This window comes from Hyla sarda, chromosome 9, assembly GCF_029499605.1.
Source record: "Hyla sarda isolate aHylSar1 chromosome 9, aHylSar1.hap1, whole genome shotgun sequence".
Taxonomy (NCBI): domain Eukaryota; kingdom Metazoa; phylum Chordata; class Amphibia; order Anura; family Hylidae; genus Hyla; species Hyla sarda.
In genome coordinates, this window is record NC_079197.1 from 74,580,821 (window position 1) to 74,599,530 (window position 18,710).

An 18,710-nucleotide genomic window follows, 5' to 3' on the forward strand; every position below is an offset into this window, starting at 1 on the left:
ATAGGTCAGTGGTCCCCAAACTGTGGCCCTCCAGATGTTGCAAAACTACAATTCCCAGCATGCCTGGACAGCCGTTGGCTGTCCAGGCATGCTGGGAATTGTAGTTTTGCAACATCTGGAGGGCCACAGTTTGGGGACCACTGGTATAGATGGTGAAAAAAAAGAGATTTTATTCCATTACAAAAATGATGCATCATTTTTGAATGGGATAAAATCACTATTATTGACACCATTTATAATGCACTGCTGGCTGCAGCCATTCATTTGGGAGTACAGCTTTATATGAAAAAATAAATAAATAAATAAATTCACAAAGCTGCAATCCCCAATGAATGGCTGCAGCCAGCAGTGCATTATAAATGGTGTCAATAATGGAGATTTTATCCCATTCAAAAATTATGCATCATTTTTGATTGGGATAAAATCACTATTATTCACACCATTTATAATGCACTGCGGTCTGCAGTCATTCATTGGGGATTGCAGCTTTGTGAAATTTTATTTTTATTGTTTTGGGCATATAATCAATTGTACTACCCACCATTTTGATATTATAAATTCCCTCAGGGTACAGTACAGCAGCTCCATTCTCAGACTCTCAGAGGCTGCCGTCCCTCCCAGCCTGTATGCGCGCCTGTATGCGCGCTCCCGACATTGAGCGCAGAATACAGCAAGATGGGCGGAAGTGGTGGCCGGCGAGGCTTCAGATGACATCACGCCGGCCCGCCCGCCGACTTCCTGCAATCGTGAGACTGCTCAACTCTGAGCTACCGAAGAGGAGTGGAAAAAGGTATTGTTCTAATGTTTTAAGAGGATAAAAAAAACAGGGATAGATGTAGACAGTGGGAGGGGGAATATGGACATTTTAGTTGAGGATAGCTACTCTTTAACCCCTTAAGGACTCAGCCCATTTTGGCCTTAAGGACTCAGACAATTTAATTTTTACGTTTTCATTTTTTCCTCCTCGCCTTCTAAAAATCATAACTCTTTTATATTTTCATCCACAGACTAGTATGAGGGCTTGTTTTTTGCGCGACCAGTTGTCCTTTGTAATGACATCACTCATTATATCATAAAATGTATGGCGCAACCAAAAAACACTATTTTTGTGGGGAAATTAAAACAAAAAACGCAATTTTGCTAATTTTGGAAGGTTTTATTTTCACGCCGTACAATTTCTGGTAAAAATGACGTGTGTTCTTTATTCTGAGGGTCAATACGATTAAAATGATACCCATTATTATATACTTTTATATTATTGTTGCGCTTAAAAAAAATCACAAACTTTTTAACCAAATTAGTACGTGTCACGATTCCGGCTGGCAGGTAGTGGATCCTCTGTGTCAGCGAGGGATTGGCGGGGACCGTGCTAGTGGACCGGTTCTAAGAGGCTACTGGTTTTCACCAGAGCCCGCCGCAAAGCGGGATGGTCTTGCTGCGGCAGTAGCAACCAGGTCGTATCCACTAGCAACGGCTCTACCTCGCTGACTGCTGAGAAGGCGTGGGACAGAAGGACTAGGCAGAGGCAAGGTCAGACGTAGCAGAAGGTCGGGGGCAGGCGGCAAGGTTCGTAGTCAGGATGGGTAGCAAAGTTCAGGTACACAGGCTTTGGACACACTAAACGCTTTCACTGGCACAAGGCAACAAGATCCGGCAAGGGAGTGCAAGGGAGGAAACTAGATATATCCAGGGAACAGGTGGGAACCAATTAAGCTAATTGGGCCAGGCACCAATCATTGGTGCACTGGCCCTTTAAGTCTCAGAGAGCTGGCGCGCGCGCGCCCTAGAGAGCGGAGCCGCGCGCGCCAGCACATGACAGCAGGGGACCGGGACGGGTAAGTGACCTGGGATGCGATTCGCGAGCGGGCGCGTCCCGCTGTGCGAATCGCATCCCCAACGGCCATGACAGTGCGGCGCTCCCGGTCAGCGGGACTGACCGGGGCGCTGCAGGGAGAAAGACGCCGTGAGCGCTCCGGGGAGGAGCGGGGACCCGGAGCGCTAGGCGTAACAGTACCCCCCCCCTTAGGTCTCCCCTTCTCTTTGCCCGGTAACTGCCTCCCCTGGGATGAGGACACCTGGAAAGAATGGAGGGTTTCCTCAACGGCAGGCAGTACAGCAGGAGTGGGAATGGGGAGGGAGGGCAGAGGGCGAGGCCTGGCATGGGGCAGTGTGACACCAGGACGGGGGCCATGGGGTGGCACAGAGGCTTGCCTGACGGGACTGGGAGGGGGGGAGGGGCATTTCCTGTGGCAGGCAGAGTCCTTAATGACCTTAGGGGGACCGGATACAGGAGGAACCACAGGGTCACGGCAGGGAGTACTGGGAACCGGTTTTAGACAGTTCTTGGAACAAGAGGACCCCCAACTCCTGATCTCCCCAGTGGACCAATCCAGGGTAGGGGAATGAAGTTGAAGCCAGGGAAGTCCAAGGAGAATTTCCGAGGTGCAATTGGGGAGGACCAAAAGTTCAATCCTCTCATGATGAGATCCGATGCTCATAAGAAGGGGCTCCGTGCGGAAACGTATGGTGCAATCCAACTTGGCTCCGTTGACCGCGGAAACGTGGAGTGGCTTGACAAGACGGGTCACCGGAATGCGGAATTTATTCACTAGGGACTCTCGAATAAAATTTCCAGAAGCTCCAGAGTCCAGGCAGGCCACGGCTGAGAGAGAAGAGCTGGCTGAAGCCGAAATCCGCACGGGTACCGTGAGACGTGGAGGAGCAGACTTGGAACCAAGAGACGCCACACCCACGTGAGCTGGGTGCGTGCGTGCGTTTCCCAGGCGTGGAGGACGGATAGGGCAATCCACCAAGAAATGCTCGGTACTGGCACAGTAAAGACAGAGATTTTCTTCCCTGCGGCGATTCCTCTCTTCCTGGGTCAGGCGAGACTTATCCACTTGCATGGCCTCCTCGGCGGGAGGCCCAGGCGTAGATTGCAACGGATACTGTGGGAGAGGTGCCCAGAGATCTAAGTCTTTTTCCTGGCGGAGCTCTTGGTGTCGCTCAGAAAAACGCATGTCAATGCGGGTAGCTAGATGGATGAGTTCTTGCAGATTGGCAGGAATCTCTCGTGCGGCCAGCACATCCTTGATGCGACTGGATAGGCCTTTTTTAAAGGTCGCGCAGAGAGCCTCGTTATTCCAGGATAATTCTGAAGCAAGAGTACGGAATTGTACGGCATACTCGCCAACGGAAGAATTACCCTGGACCAGGTTCAGCAGGGCAGTCTCGGCAGAAGAAGCTCGGGCTGGCTCCTCGAAGACACTCCGGAGTTCAGTGAAGAAGGCCTGGACTGTGGCTGTGGCAGGATCATTGCGGTCCCAGAGCGGTGTGGCCCAAGACAAGGCCTTTCCTGAGAGAAGGCTTACTACGAACGCCACCTTAGACCGTTCTGAAGGAAACAAGTCCGACATCATCTCCATATGCAGGGAACACTGAGACAAAAATCCACGGCAGAGTCTGGAGTCCCCATCAAATTTGTCCGGCAGGGACAAGCGGAGGCTAGGAGCGGCCACTCGCTGCGGAGGAGGTGCAGGAGCTGGCGGAGGAGATGGTTGCTGCTGTAGCAGAGGCAGAAGTTGCTGTAACGTGGCGGTCAACTGCGACAGCTGCTGTCCTTGTTGGGCAATCTGCTGCGATTGCTGAGCGACCACCGTGGTAAGGTCAGCGAGACTTGGCAGCGGCACCTCAGCGGGATCCATGGCCGGATCTACTGTCACGATTCCGGCTGGCAGGTAGTGGATCCTCTGTGTCAGCGAGGGATTGGCGGGGACCGTGCTAGTGGACCGGTTCTAAGAGGCTACTGGTTTTCACCAGAGCCCGCCGCAAAGCGGGATGGTCTTGCTGCGGCAGTAGCAACCAGGTCGTATCCACTAGCAACGGCTCTACCTCGCTGACTGCTGAGAAGGCGTGGGACAGAAGGACTAGGCAGAGGCAAGGTCAGACGTAGCAGAAGGTCGGGGGCAGGCGGCAAGGTTCGTAGTCAGGATGGGTAGCAAAGTTCAGGTACACAGGCTTTGGACACACTAAACGCTTTCACTGGCACAAGGCAACAAGATCCGGCAAGGGAGTGCAAGGGAGGAAACTAGATATATCCAGGGAACAGGTGGGAACCATTTAAGCTAATTGGGCCAGGCACCAATCATTGGTGCACTGGCCCTTTAAGTCTCAGAGAGCTGGCGCGCGCGCGCCCTAGAGAGCGGAGCCGCGCGCGCCAGCACATGACAGCAGGGGACCGGGACGGGTAAGTGACCTGGGATGCGATTCGCGAGCGGGCGCGTCCCGCTGTGCGAATCGCATCCCCAACGGCCATGACAGTGCGGCGCTCCCGGTCAGCGGGACTGACCGGGGCGCTGCAGGGAGAAAGACGCCGTGAGCGCTCCGGGGAGGAGCGGGGACCCGGAGCGCTAGGCGTAACAGTACGTTTATAATCCCTTTATTTTGATGACCTATAACTTTTTTATTTTTCCGTATAAGCGGCGGTATGGGGGCTCATTTTTTGCGCCATGATCTGTACTTTTTTTTGATACCACATTTGTATATAAAAAACTTTTAATACATTTTTTATAATTTTTTTTTTAATAAAATGTATTAAAAAAGTAGGAATTTTGGACTTTTTTAATTTTTTTTCGTTCACGCCGTTCACCGTACGGGATCATTAACATTTTATTTTAATAGTTCGGACATTTACGCACGCGGTGATACCAAATATGTCTATAAAAAATGTTTTTTACGCTTTTTGGGGGTAAAATAGGAAAAAACGGACGTTTTACTTTTTTATTGGGGGAGGGGATTTTTCACTTTTTTTTTACTTTTACTTTTACATTTTTTTACATTTTTTTTTACACTTGAATAGTCCCCATATGGGACTATTCATAGCAATACCATGATTCCTAATACTGATCTGTTCTATGTATAGGACATAGAACAGATCAGTATTATCGGTCATCTCCTGCTCTGGTCTGCTCGATCACAGACCAGAGCAGGAGACGCCGGGAGCCGCACGGAGGAAGGTGAGGGGACCTCCGTGCGGCGTTATGAATGATCGGATCCCCGCAGCAGCGCTGCGGGCGATCCGATCGTTCATTTTAATCGCGAACTCCCGCAGATGCCGGGATCTGTATTGATCCCGGCACCTGAGGGGTTAATGGCGGACGCCCGCGAGATCGCGGGCGTCGGCCATTGCCGGCGGGTCCCTGGCTGCGATCAGCAGCCGGGATCAGCCGCGCATGACACGGGCATCGCTCCGATGCCCGCGGTTATGCTTAGGACGTAAATGTACGTCCTGGTGCGTTAAGTACCACCTCACCAGGACGTACATTTACGTCCTGCGTCCTTAAGGGGTTAAGAGCACATACCTCAGCTCTTCAATAAAATAATTTTTTTTATATATCTATATATATATACCGTATTTATCGGCGTATAACACGCACTTTTTAGGCAAAAATTTTTAGCCTAAAGTCTATGTGCGTGTTATACGCCGATACACCCCCAGGAAAGGCAGGGGGAGAGAGGCCGTCGCTGCCCGCTTCTCTCCCCCTGCCTTTCCTGGGGTCTAGAGCCCTGCTGCCAGCCCTTCTCACCCCCTGGCTATCGGCGCCAGGGGGAGAGAAGGGGCAGCGGCACCCATTGCCGGCGCCGCTGCCCCGTTGCCTCCCCCATCCCCAGTGGCATAATTACCTGTTGCCGGGGTCGGGTCCGCGCTGCTGCAGGCCTCCGGCGTGCGTCCCCGGCGTCGTTGCTATGCGCTGCACGGCGCGGCGCACTGACGTCATGCGCCGCACCGTGCATAGCAACGACGCGGGGACGCGCGCCGGAGGCCTGCAGCAGCGCGGACCCGACCCAGGTAATTATGCCACTGGGGATGGGGGGAGGCAACGGGGCAGCGGCGCCGGCGGCAATGGGTGCTGCTGCCCCTTCTCTCCCCCTGGCTGTCGGCGCCGCTTCTCTCCCCCTGGCTATCGGCGCCGGCACCGATAGTCAGGAGGACAGAACGGGCAGCGGCGCCGATAGCCAGGGGGTGAGAAGGGCCGGCAGCAGCGCTCTAGACCCCAGGAAAGGCAGGGGGAGAGAAGCGGGCAGCGACGGCCTCTCTCCCCCTGCCTTTCCTGGGGGTTTATCGGGGTATACACGCGCACACACGCACCCTCATTTTACCATGGATATTTGGGTAAAAAACTTTTTTTACCCAAATATCCTTGGTAAAATGAGGGTGCGTGTTATAGGCCGGTGCGAGGTATACCCCGATAAATACGGTATATATATATATAGATGGATAGATAGATAAAAAAAAAGTCAGTTCTGTTATGGTGAATATATTTATTGTGTGATTGACAATTGATTGGTAATAAAGGTTTTTTCAATCAAAAATCTGTTCTTATCAGTTTAATATCTGATATGTCCCCTATCTGGGGACCATAAATTAAATGGATTTTTGAGAATGGGAGCCGATTTGGAAACTTGCTTCCGTCGCCCAATGCATTGACCCGATATGGCAGTATCTTCGGGTACAGTGCACCACCCCATTCCAGTGTTAAAAAAGACAGATTCTTATTTAATCCTCTGTGGGTGCTGCTGCAGCTGTTGCCTGCCTTGTCATGTCAGTCAGTCTGGCTGCAGAAGGTGCCGCTGCTGTCCAGACCCAGTACTGCTGAATGGCCTCCTTAATTGGATAAGCTCATCGTATCCTCACAAAAAAAAAAAAAAGAGTTCCACAATTAGAGACCACAATAATGAGTTGCACTGACTGGTTTATGAACGTCTATCCATTTGGCGTTTTACTGACCATGTTTGCACACTGATTGATGTCAAAAAAAATAAAAAAAATTATAATAATACTAATCTAGCACACCTGTGCAGGTTTGACATGACATGATACGTAGCTGTCTTGCAGGTGGTGCTGAATCCTGTTAAATGATGTGAGGGTCTCATGGTTATTCACAAGGGTGCGTCATTGCTGTTGCTTGACCATGCATTGGTTCTGTGGTCAGTGAATGATAAAAACAAAATTTGCCATCCATTGATTGATGGGAAATCAGCCATGAGGCATTTGTTTTTAGAAACTGCTGCTCACAACCAATGTTGCAATGGAGTGTCTCCATCTGCTGGTGGTATTGGATAAGCATTAGTGCTATGATGGGGTCTGAAGAAGAAGAAGAAAAGAAAGAGAGAGAGAGACTGACTGAGTGAGTGGGTAAGATAGAGAGTGAGTGAGTGAGAGTGAATGAGTGATTGAGTGAGTAATTGAGTGAGTGAGAGAGAGAACAAATGAATTAAAGTGAGTGAGTGAGTGAGAATGAATGAAAGTCTGAATGACGGAAAGAAAAAAGTATGAAGAAAGAAATATGAAGAAAAGAAAATGTATATGGAGTTGCAAACATGAGTGCAATCTACAAAGCTGTTGAGGCTGGTCCTCATGGGAGGATTGTTGCACCCAGGACCTTTAGTTCTATTAAATGTCATTCAATGCCACTGCCAGGTGTAAACAGCAGAAGAACCAGAAGCACCAACAGCACGACCATGGGTTGTCAGATTACCCTGATTCAGCAAAGAGTCCAAAAGGATGCAGGTGAATACTGTTTATTTTCAGTTTCTCGTTACAGTTGGTTTGATTCCGTGTCCGGACAGCCAGGGAGGTGGCTACAGGCAACAAAGGTAGGCGTGTTGTTTTCATATGCAGATCTTAACCCCTTAAGGAGGGAGGGCGTGCCCATACGCCCCCGTTTCAAAGTCCTTAAGGACTGAGGGTGTATGGATGCGACCGTGGGAATTTCGGTCCCCGCCGCTAGCCGTCGGGTACCGGACCGAGATGCCTGCTGAAATCTTTCAGCAGGCATCCTGTGAAAATGCCTAGGAGGGTCCTGAGAACCCCCCATGTCGGCCATGGCGGCAAATCGACGTTTGTGGCAATTCCGGGCTGATCGGGTCTCTGATGACCCGATTGCCCGGAAAATAGGGATGAAAGGATTTGTCAGTGACAGCCCCAATCCTCCTAAGGGATAGGAGCGAGGTGGCAGTGGTGCCATTCCCCCCTATCCCCTGCCATTAGTAATGACTACTGACCAATGGCAGTTAAAGGCGGAGGGGTTACCATGGAAATTCCCCGCTCTGCCCGCCCCTGGATGTCAGGAAGAGAGGGGGGGGGGGAGAAGATGGTGGCGGTACCTGGGGGTTTGCCCCCCCTCCATGCGAATGTACAGGGTACATTCACAAGGGGCGGGGGTTTACAGTTAGTCTCTCGCTGCAAGCTAGAGATGCAGGAAATTTTCTGCTGCAGCTCAAACTCCCAGCAGGAAACTCGCTGTAATCCCCCGGCAGTCTGAATGTACCCTAAAAACACTACCTATAGACATACCCCTACACAGTCCCCCCCCCCCCCCCCCAATAAAAATGAGAAACCTCTGGTATGGCACGGTTTCTAAAACGCAGTCTCCAGCTGTTGCAAAACAACAACTCCCAGTATTGCCAGACAGCCATCGACTGTCCAGGCATGCTGGGAGTTTTGCAACAGCTGGAGGCACTCTGTTTTCGAAACACTGCCGTAGGGTATTTTGGTATCCGAGGCAAGTCTAACTCTTGCATCCGAAATTTAGGCCTTAAATGCGCATGGCGCTCTCTCACTTTACCGTACTCCATAAAAATTGCCCAACAAATTTTGGGGGGCTTTTTCTCCTTTTACCTTTTACAGCGGTTCTGACATAAACGCACAAAAATAAATACCCACATGTGACCCCATTTTGGAAACTACACCCCTCACGGAATGTAAGAAGGGGTATAGTGAGCTTTAACACCCCACAGGTGTTTGACAAATTTTCATTAAAGTTGGACGTGAAAATGAAAAAAAAAATTTTCTTCACTAAAATGCTGGTGTTATCCCAAATTTTTCATTTTCACAAGGAGTAATAGGAAAAAAAGCCATTGATGGCTGGGAAATATTGGAACATGGAGGTAGGCATCTTTGATGTCCACTGAAGAAAGAAATTCCCCTTGTTCCATGGATGCCACTACCGAACGGAGGGATTCCAATCGGAAGTGGCGGATGAGAAGATGAAGGTTGAGACGCTTGAGGTCCAGGATTGGCCGCACAGAACCGCCCTTCTTGGGGACCACAAAAAGATTGGAATAGAAACCCCAAAAACGTTCCCTTGGAGGAACTGGGACAATAACTCCCTGGAGAAGCAGGGACCGGAGAGCCTCCCGAAACTGTTTCGCCAGAGAAGGAGACCGGGGGGCCCGGGACTGAAAAAAACGATCCCTCGGGAGGGAGGCAAATTCCATTCGGTATCCGTTGGACACCACGTCCCTGACCAAAGAGTCCTGAATGTGTGTGGTCCAGATGTCTCGAAAAAGTAAGAGACGACCTCCCACCCGAGAAAAATCTGCGGGTGGGGGCATCACTTCATGCGGAAGTGGGTTTGCGTTTGCCCGATTTGGCCGCAAAACGGCCTGAACGGTTGGAGTCCAACTTCCAAGACGGGCAAGCCCGGAATGAGGGAGCCTTCTTGTCCCGCGAAGGCGCCTGCCTAGACCCCTTATTAGGGCCAAAAGTCCGAAAGGACTGAAAGGAAGAGGACTTCCTCTGGGAAGTAGAGCGAGCCTTATTTTGAGGCAACAAGGAACTCTTGCCCCCCGCCGCCTCAGAGATAATCTCGTCAAGGCGCTTGCCAAAAAGACGGGCACCAGTAAAAGGAAGCTCGGTGAGAGACCTTTTGGAAGCGGCATCCGCATCTCAAGCCTTAAGCCACATGGAACGGCGGAGGGCCGCCAGGTGACCCACAGCAAAGGCAGCACAATGGGCTGACTGCATGGAAGCTGTGCACAAAAAGTCCCCAGCTTTAGAGCATTGGAGAACCAAAGCAGACAGATCCTCTGGGGGGATCCCGCCTGGATACCCTGACGGAGTTTTGAGCACCACACCGATAGGGCCTTGGACACCCAAGCCGAGGCGAAGGTGGGAAGCAGAGAAGAGCCTGCTGCTTCAGAGGCAAACTTCGCTAAGGACTCCACCTTCTTGTCCGTCGAATCCTTGAAAGCAGCCATATCTGCTAGCGACAGTGTAGTAGCCTTAGAGAGGCGGGAAATTGGTGGATCCACCAAGGGAGGGGAAACCACGTTAGAGGCAAGGTCCTTGTCGAATGGGTAACGCACCTGAACCTTCTTCATTCCCGGGAGCCTCTTGTCCGGATGTTTCCATGCAGATTCCAGAAGGATGTCAAATTCAGCGTGAGAGCTGAACCTTTGAGGTGCCAGTTTAGCATGATGAAAAGATACTTCAGGAGTCACATCCGAAGATCCTGGGTCCTCTAAGTGAAAGGTGTCTCTTATGGCCGCAACCAATGAGTTCATCATTTCAACTGTATCCAAGCGGTCTTCCGAGTCAGATGCCGATTCGAAAGCCTCATCCACCAGTTCACCAGGAGAATGTGAACAAGTGGAGGCAGCCCTGGAGGGGGGCGACCATGACCGGGTACGCGACTCTTGCGAGGCAGAGTGGCGATTCCGGGAACGTCCTCTGGAGGAGCGACGTTTGTGACCAGATGACACGGGGGGCGGGACCCACGAGGGGAGCACCCACGTCTACCTGAAGACTCAATGGAAGAGTCAGAAGATACACCCCTAGTACGCCTGTGAGAGGGTGAAGTATGTGGAGAAGAGGAGCGGGGCCCTTTAGAGGGTTGGCACAGGGCAGACCTCTTCAAGGCAGACACCACGTCACGAGAAGCCTCAGCCACCGAACGGGAGACTTGAGTCAAGTCAGCCCATATACTGCGATAGGGAAGAAACCCAGGCTGGAGGGGCGGCCGAATCCACCAGAACTGAAAGAGCATCCGAGGGTACCAGGGGGTCTGGGGCAGCAGAGGAGCAGGCAGAGCAAGTGGGTTCAGCAGAACCAGGCATTTTGGAATTACAGTTCTTACAGACCAAATAGGAAACTAACGCTCCAGTTGTCTGTTTAGAGGGAGGAACAGTTCTGGGTACGAACATAATGAAAAAAGAACTATCTCACCCGAGTCTGTGTCCCCTGTGGCGGCTGCTGTGAGGAGAACTCCGCTCTGTGTAGATAGAGAGGGAGAAACAGGCCAGCCAATAGCCAGAGAGGGGCGTGCCTGGAGCAGGGGCCCTGTCTGATTGGCCTCTGCCACCGAAAATCGCACGCACGGCGCTGATTGGAGGACAATCCGCGCCTCCAGTGAGCTCCGGCGGCCCTGTGGGCGGAGCTATAGCGCCCCGGCCGCCGAGAAGAACAATAGTAATGGCACCCGCTCCTTGCCCCAGGCGCACATGTCAGCCGCATATGCGCCCACGGGGAAGTGAGCGGGCGATACACATATTCGCCGACAGTCGTCTGTTGCCGAAAGCGAAAGTGAGTCGGCGCTTCATGCGCCCGAACAGTAAAAGCGCCGCGGCTGTCAGCCACATAGTAAGCGCCGCGGCTTTCAGCCGCATAGTATAACACACACACACATGTGCATAATAATAAAGTAAACCATTCATTCCCAATATGCCATTGCTCGCCCCTTTTTTAGAATAAAAGATAGAGCCCCTAACACAGGCCAGCCCCTTGGACCCTGAAAGGTGGGCCAAAAAATGAGGGTCTCCAGAGGTTGCAAGTCAGCACCTAAAGGGAGAAGAATATATACTCACCTCAATCAGTAGTACTTACCTAATGGAGTCTTCTGTGAGGTCTTCAGTCAGCTTTCTGTTACCTGCATCACGCTGAGCTACCATGTGCGAGCAAAGCGAGCAGGGAATAGGGGGACCCGGACCCATGAGGTACAACCCCAGACGCTGACCGTTGGCGAGAGGGGGTGAACAGCGCATATACACAATGTCTGTGCCCCCTCAATCACAATGAGCAAACAGTGAGCCACAGTTCCTGAGTCCCCACCTGAAAACATGAAAGAAAACGGAATAAAAAACTAACACATACCCTAACTAGGAAAAATAAGAAACAGAAGACCTGGTCTGGAGAATTCCAGACCATGTCCACCTCCTTCAGACACTAAGCTAAAACTGATTAGCTCAGGGCCTAGAGGCGGGTATATCCTGCTGGGAGGAGCCGACTTTTTTTGTTGCCATAGTGTCATACCTCCTAGAGACAGCAGCATACACCCATGGTCTGTGTCCCCCAATGGAGCCGATAGAGAAAATCTAATTTTCCATTTTTACACCCAAATTCAACGCAAAGTTGCCAAACACCTGTGGGGTGTTGAGGCTCACTATACCCCTTGTTACATTCCTTGAGGGGTGTAGTTTCCAAAATAGTATGCCATATGTTTTTTTTGTTCTGGCACCATGGGGGCTTCCTAAATGCAACATGGCCCCAAAAACAATGACAGCAAAATTTGTTTAAAAAAATCCTACAGTTGCTCTTTCCCTCTTGAGCCATGTTGTGAGCCCACAAAGCACTTTATGTCAACATATGATGTATTTACGTACTCGAGAGAAATTGAGCTACAAATTTTGGGGGGCTTTTTCTCCTTTTACCACTTTTAAAAATGAAAAAAAAATGGGGCTACAAGAACATGTTAGTGTAAAAAATGCAGATTTTGATTTTTCTCCTCCACTTTGCTGCAATTCTTGTGAAAGACCTAAAGGGTTAACACACTTTTTGAATGTCATTTTGAAAACTGTGAGGGGTGTAGTTTCTACAATGGGGTCATTTATGGGGTATTTCTCACAGAATGGCCCCTCAAATCCAGTTCAAACTTAACTGGTCTTTGAAAAATTCAGATTTTAAAATTTTCATGAAAATTTAGAAAATTGCTGCTATACTTTGAAGCCCTCTAATGTCTTCAAAAAGTAAAAAATTGGTCAATTTTATGATGCCAACATAAATTAGACATATTGGGGAACATTTACTAATCTAGTCTATTCTGGGTATGCTAATAGACCAGCGTATGTGGTAGTTTCCTGTCTATTGTGCTCCTAATTTATCAAAGGTCTCACAGCCCTTGATAAATTCTGTGCTCAGACTTCAGGGTCTACAGCTTAAACTGCATTTAGACCTGCTCCAACATGGTCTGACATTTCAGCGTATTTTGGGCAGATGCGACTTGTCGCACAAAAGTCGCACTTGATAAATTTAGCACCAATGCATTTTCCAATGCATTTCTGTCTAAAATAGACTTGCATGCATCATGTTCTAAAAATCCTCTAGAGCAAAAGTCGCAGAAAAGTCGCACATATTTAGACTGCGACTTTCTGTGCGACAAATTTAGACAGGAAAAATCAGTCTAAATCCTTTGATAAATCTCCCCCATTGTGTTTGTGAATCAATATAAAATGTATTTGGAATATCCATTTTCCTTACAAGGAGAGAGTTTCAAAGTTAGAAAAATGCTAAATTTTCAACATTTTCATGACATTTTGTGATGCAAGTAACGAAAAAAATTTACCGCTATGTTAAAGTAGAATATGTCACGAAAACCTACACTAGCTAAATCCCCTAGGGATCTCTGGGCCGACTTATTAATGAACAACCTACTTGGGGAAATAAATCCCCTCAGGATTAACCCTGACTAAAGATCCCCTAAAAATTTACTTTTATTAATGCTTCTTTAAAATATTTCTTGACTTGTGTAATTCACATTTCTTGCCACAAGATGGCAGTGGTGTTTTAAAATATTGAACGCTGTGCACAGCTAACTCCGAGATAGTTTCGGAAATAGTTTTTCATGATATAAAACGTAATCCTCCCTTCCTTTAAAGTAAGGGAGGATTATGTTTTAATAATAATCTGTGCCAGTGTCCCAGTTTAGTTAGTAACTCCCGTGCCCGAGCTGCAGCAGGGCACCGGAACTAACTAGATAGAAGAGTCTAAATACCAGTCTGTCTGACAGACACTGAGCAATTTCAATAGTACGGAGTTAGCTGTGCACAGCGTTCAAGATTTTAAAACACCACTGCCATCTTGTGGCAAGAAATGTGAATTACACAATTACAGGGGTTCCTGTAAAAGCCAGGGTATGGATTGCATTGCTTATTGCTCCATCAGAGTGGAATGGACTCCTGTCCTTCTTTTAAGCAATGATGTGGATTTAGCCTGTGCTGTATGTACGGGTGGCTGACTGCCACCCACCCAGAGAGTGTATGGGAGACTGCCTGCCTCCCTCCTTTCCTATGCATGGGAGGCCGCCTGCCAGCCTTCCTTTTCCTTTCTTCCCTATAAGTAGTGTGAGTGCTCATGAAGGGGGCATGGTTGGTTCCACCCCTTTACCGGTTATCACCTCTGGGCCTTTTGGCTAAGATCAAGTGTAAAAAAAGGGCTTGCGATAGACCGCATCCTTGTGCACGGTATTTTGTGTGAATACTTGCACTTGGGTGACTTGAGAGCACATACCTCAGCTCTTCAATAAAATAAAAGAATATATATATATATATATATATATATATATATATATATATATATATATATATAAACAAAGTCCCGAAATCACAGCACCAGTCAGGTCATGGATCTTGATATACTGGATTATTTTATTCTTCCCCACAGCAAATGCGTGGGGACCTTCACTACAGCCAAGATCGCAGCCATTGCAGCCATCCTCTTATATATTATTTTTTTTTCTAATATATGCCCTCATTCATGTCATCTAGAAATAAAATATCAGTTGCATGATAATTTGATGTCAGCATTTACTGTTGTACTATTCAAACATGATTTGCTAGGTTACAAGTGTTTGGTTACAATGCGCATGCACAGCCGGCCGGCTGGATCGCGATATGTCCAGTGTGATAACACGATCGTCGGACCCGTGTGCGCAGCCGCAGAACACAAATGGTGATTAGTGTGGGTAAGGGCATTACGCGTGTTACGCCGAGCGCTCCGGGTCCCCGCTCCTCCCCGGAGCGCTCGCTTCACTCACCCCGCGGCAGCGCTCCGGTCACGTCCTCTGACCCGGGGCGCTGCGATTCCGCTGCCAGCCGGGATGCGATTCGCGATGCGGGTAGCGCCCGCTCGCGATGCGCACCCCGGCTCCCCTACCTGACTCGCTCTCCGTCTGTTCTGTCCCGGCGCGCGCGGCCCCGCTCCCTAGGGCGCGCGCGCGCCGGGTCTCTGCGATTTAAAGGGCCACTGCGCCGCTGATTGGCGCAGTGGTCCCAATTAGTGTGTTCACCTGTGCACTTCCCTATATCACCTCACTTCCCCTGCACTCCCTTGCCGGATCTTGTTGCCTTAGTGCCAGTGAAAGCGTTCCTTGTGTGTTCCTTGCCTGTGTTTCCAGACCTTCTGCCGTTGCCCCTGACTACGATCCTTGCTGCCTGCCCCGACCTTCTGCTACGTCCGACCTTGCTTTTGCCTACTCCCTTGTACCGCGCCTATCTTCAGCAGCCAGAGAGGTGAGCCGTTGCTAGTGGATACGACCTGGTCACTACCGCCGCAGCAAGACCATCCCGCTTTGCGGCGGGCTCTGGTGAAAACCAGTAGTGGCTTAGAACCGGTCCACTAGCACGGTCCACGCCAATCCCTCTCTGGCACAGAGGATCCACTACCTGCCAGCCGGCATCGTGACAGTAGATCCGGCCATGGATCCCGCTGAAGTTCCTCTGCCAGTTGTCGCTGACCTCACCACGGTGGTCGCCCAGCAGTCACAACAGATAGCGCAACAAGGCCAACAGCTGTCTCAACTGACCGTTATGCTACAACAGTTACTACCACAGCTCCAGCAGTCATCTCCTCCGCCAGCTCCTGCACCTCCTCCGCAGCGAGTGGCCGCTCCTGGGATACGCTTATCCTTGCCGGATAAATTTGATGGGGACTCTAAGTTTTGCCGTGGCTTTCTTTCCCAATGTTCCCTGCATCTGGAGATGATGTCGGACCTGTTTCCCACTGAAAGGTCTAAGGTGGCTTTCGTAGTCAGCCTTCTGTCCGGAAAAGCCCTGTCATGGGCCACACCGCTCTGGGACCGCAATGACCCCGTCACTGCCTCTGTACACTCCTTCTTCTCGGAAATCCGAAGTGTCTTTGAGGAACCTGCCCGAGCCTCTTCTGCTGAGACTGCCCTGTTGAACCTGGTCCAGGGTAATTCTTCCGTTGGCGAGTATGCCGTACAATTCCGTACTCTTGCTTCAGAATTGTCCTGGAATAATGAGGCCCTCTGCGCGACCTTCAAAAAAGGCCTATCCAGCAACATTAAAGATGTTCTGGCCGCACGAGAAATTCCTGCTAATCTACATGAACTTATTCACCTAGCCACTCGCATTGACATGCGTTTTTCCGAAAGGCGTCAGGAACTCCGCCAAGATATGGACTCTGTTCGCACGAGGCGTTTCTCCTCCTCGGCTCCTCTCTCCTCTGGTCCCCTGCAATCTGTTCCTGTGCCTCCCGCCGTGGAGGCTATGCAGGTCGACCGGTCTCGCCTGACACCTCAAGAGAGGACACGACGCCGTATGGAGAACCTCTGCCTGTACTGTGCTAGTACCGAACACTTCCTAAGAGATTGTCCTATCCGTCCTCCCCGCCTGGAAAGACGTACGCTGACTCCGCACAAAGGTGAGACAGTCCTTGATGTCTACTCTGCTTCTCCACGTCTTACTGTGCCTGTGCGGATGTCTGCCTCTGCCTTCTCCTTCTCTACAGTGGCCTTCTTGGACTCAGGATCTGCAGGAAATTTTATTTTGGCCTCCCTCGTCAACAGGTTCAACATCCCGGTGACCAGTCTCGCCAGACCCCTCTACATCAATTGTGTAAATAATGAAAGATTGGACTGTACCATACGTTTCCGCACGGAGCCCCTTCTTATGAGCATCGGATCTCATCATGAGAGGATTGAACTTTTGGTCCTCCCCAATTGCACCTCGGAAATTCTCCTTGGACTTCCCTGGCTTCAACTTCATTCCCCTACCCTGGATTGGTCCACTGGGGAGATCAAGAGTTGGGGGTCCTCTTGTTCCAAGAACTGTCTAAAACCGGTTCCCAGTAACCCTTGCCGTAACTCTGTGGTTCCTCCAGTAACCGGTCTCCCTAAGGCCTATATGGACTTCGCGGATGTTTTCTGCAAAAAACAAGCTGAGACTCTACCTCCTCACAGGCCTTATGATTGCCCTATCGACCTCCTCCCGGGCACTACTCCACCCCGGGGCAGAATTTATCCTCTCTCTGCCCCAGAGACTCTTGCCATGTCCGAATACGTCCAGGAGAATCTAAAAAAGGGCTTTATCCGTAAATCCTCCTCTCCTGCCGGAGCCGGATTTTTCTTTGTGTCCAAAAAAGATGGCTCCCTACGTCCTTGCATTGACTACCGCGGTCTTAATAAAATCACGGTTAAGAACCGCTACCCCTTACCCCTCATCTCTGAACTCTTTGATCGCCTCCAAGGTGCCCACATCTTCACTAAATTGGACTTAAGAGGCGCCTATAACCTCATCCGCATCAGAGAGGGGGACGAGTGGAAAACGGCATTTAACACCAGAGATGGACACTTTGAGTATCTGGTCATGCCCTTTGGACTGTGCAACGCCCCTGCCGTCTTCCAAGACTTTGTCAATGAAATTTTTCGTGATCTGTTATACTCCTGTGTTGTTGTATATCTGGACGATATCCTAATTTTTTCTGCCAATCTAGAAGAACACCGCCAGCATGTCCGTATGGTTCTTCAGAGACTTCGTGACAACCAACTCTATGCCAAAATTGAGAAATGTCTGTTTGAATGCCAATCTCTTCCTTTTCTAGGATATTTGGTCTCTGGCCAGGGACTACAGATGGATCCAGACAAACTCTCTGCCGTCTTAGATTGGCCACGCCCCTCCGGACTCCGTGCTATCCAACGCTTTTTGGGGTTCGCCAATTATTACAGGCAATTTATTCCACATTTTTCTACCATTGTGGCTCCTATCGTGGCTTTAACCAAAAAAAATGCTGATCCCAAGTCCTGGCCTCCTCAAGCAGAAGACGCCTTTAAACGACTCAAGTCTGCCTTTTCTTCGGCTCCCGTCCTCTCCAGACCTGACCCTTCCAAACCCTTCCTATTGGAGGTTGATGCCTCCTCAGTGGGAGCTGGAGCTGTTCTTCTACAAAAAAATTCTTCCGGGCATGCTGTCACTTGTGGTTTTTTCTCTAGGACCTTCTCTCCAGCGGAGAGGAACTACTCCATCGGGGATCGAGAGCTTCTAGCCATTAAATTAGCACTTGAGGAATGGAGGCATCTGCTGGAGGGATCAAGTTCTCCTGTTATTATCTACACCGACCACAAGAACCTCTCCTACCTCCAGTCTTCCCAACGGCTGAATCCTCGCCAGGCCCGGTGGTCTCTGTTCTTTGCCCGATTTAATTTTGAGATTCACTTTCGTCCTGCCGATAAGAACATTAGGGCCGATGCTCTCTCTCGTTCCTCGGATGCCTCAGAAGTTGAACTCTCTCCGCAACACATCATTCCACCTGACTGCCTGATCTCCACTTCTCCTGCCTCCATCAGGCAGACTCCTCCAGGAAAGACCTTTGTTTCTCCTCGCCAACGCCTCGGAATCCTCAAATGGGGTCACTCCTCCCATCTCGCAGGTCATGCGGGTATCAAGAAATCTGTGCAACTCATCTCCCGCTTCTATTGGTGGCCGACTCTGGAGACGGATGTTGTGGACTTTGTGCGAGCCTGCACTATCTGTGCCCGGGATAAGACTCCTCGCCAGAAGCCCGCTGGTTTTCTTCATCCTCTGCCTGTCCCCGAACAGCCTTGGTCTCTGATTGGTATGGATTTTATTACTGATTT

At 50.1% G+C, this 18,710-nt stretch overlaps 1 non-coding gene and 1 pseudogene across 1 annotated transcript; both read left to right on the forward strand.

The window, feature by feature from the left end:
• The first annotated feature begins 6,338 nt into the window (after nt 1-6,338).
• On the forward strand, nt 6,339-6,525 carry LOC130292200 (U2 spliceosomal RNA). The gene has a single exon (XR_008848108.1). It is a non-coding gene; the product is annotated as a U2 spliceosomal RNA (small nuclear RNA).
• Nucleotides 6,526-14,226: 7,701 nt separating this feature from the next.
• Nucleotides 14,227-14,468, forward strand: LOC130292177 (U2 spliceosomal RNA; annotated as a pseudogene).
• Nucleotides 14,469-18,710: the final 4,242 nt, after the last annotated feature.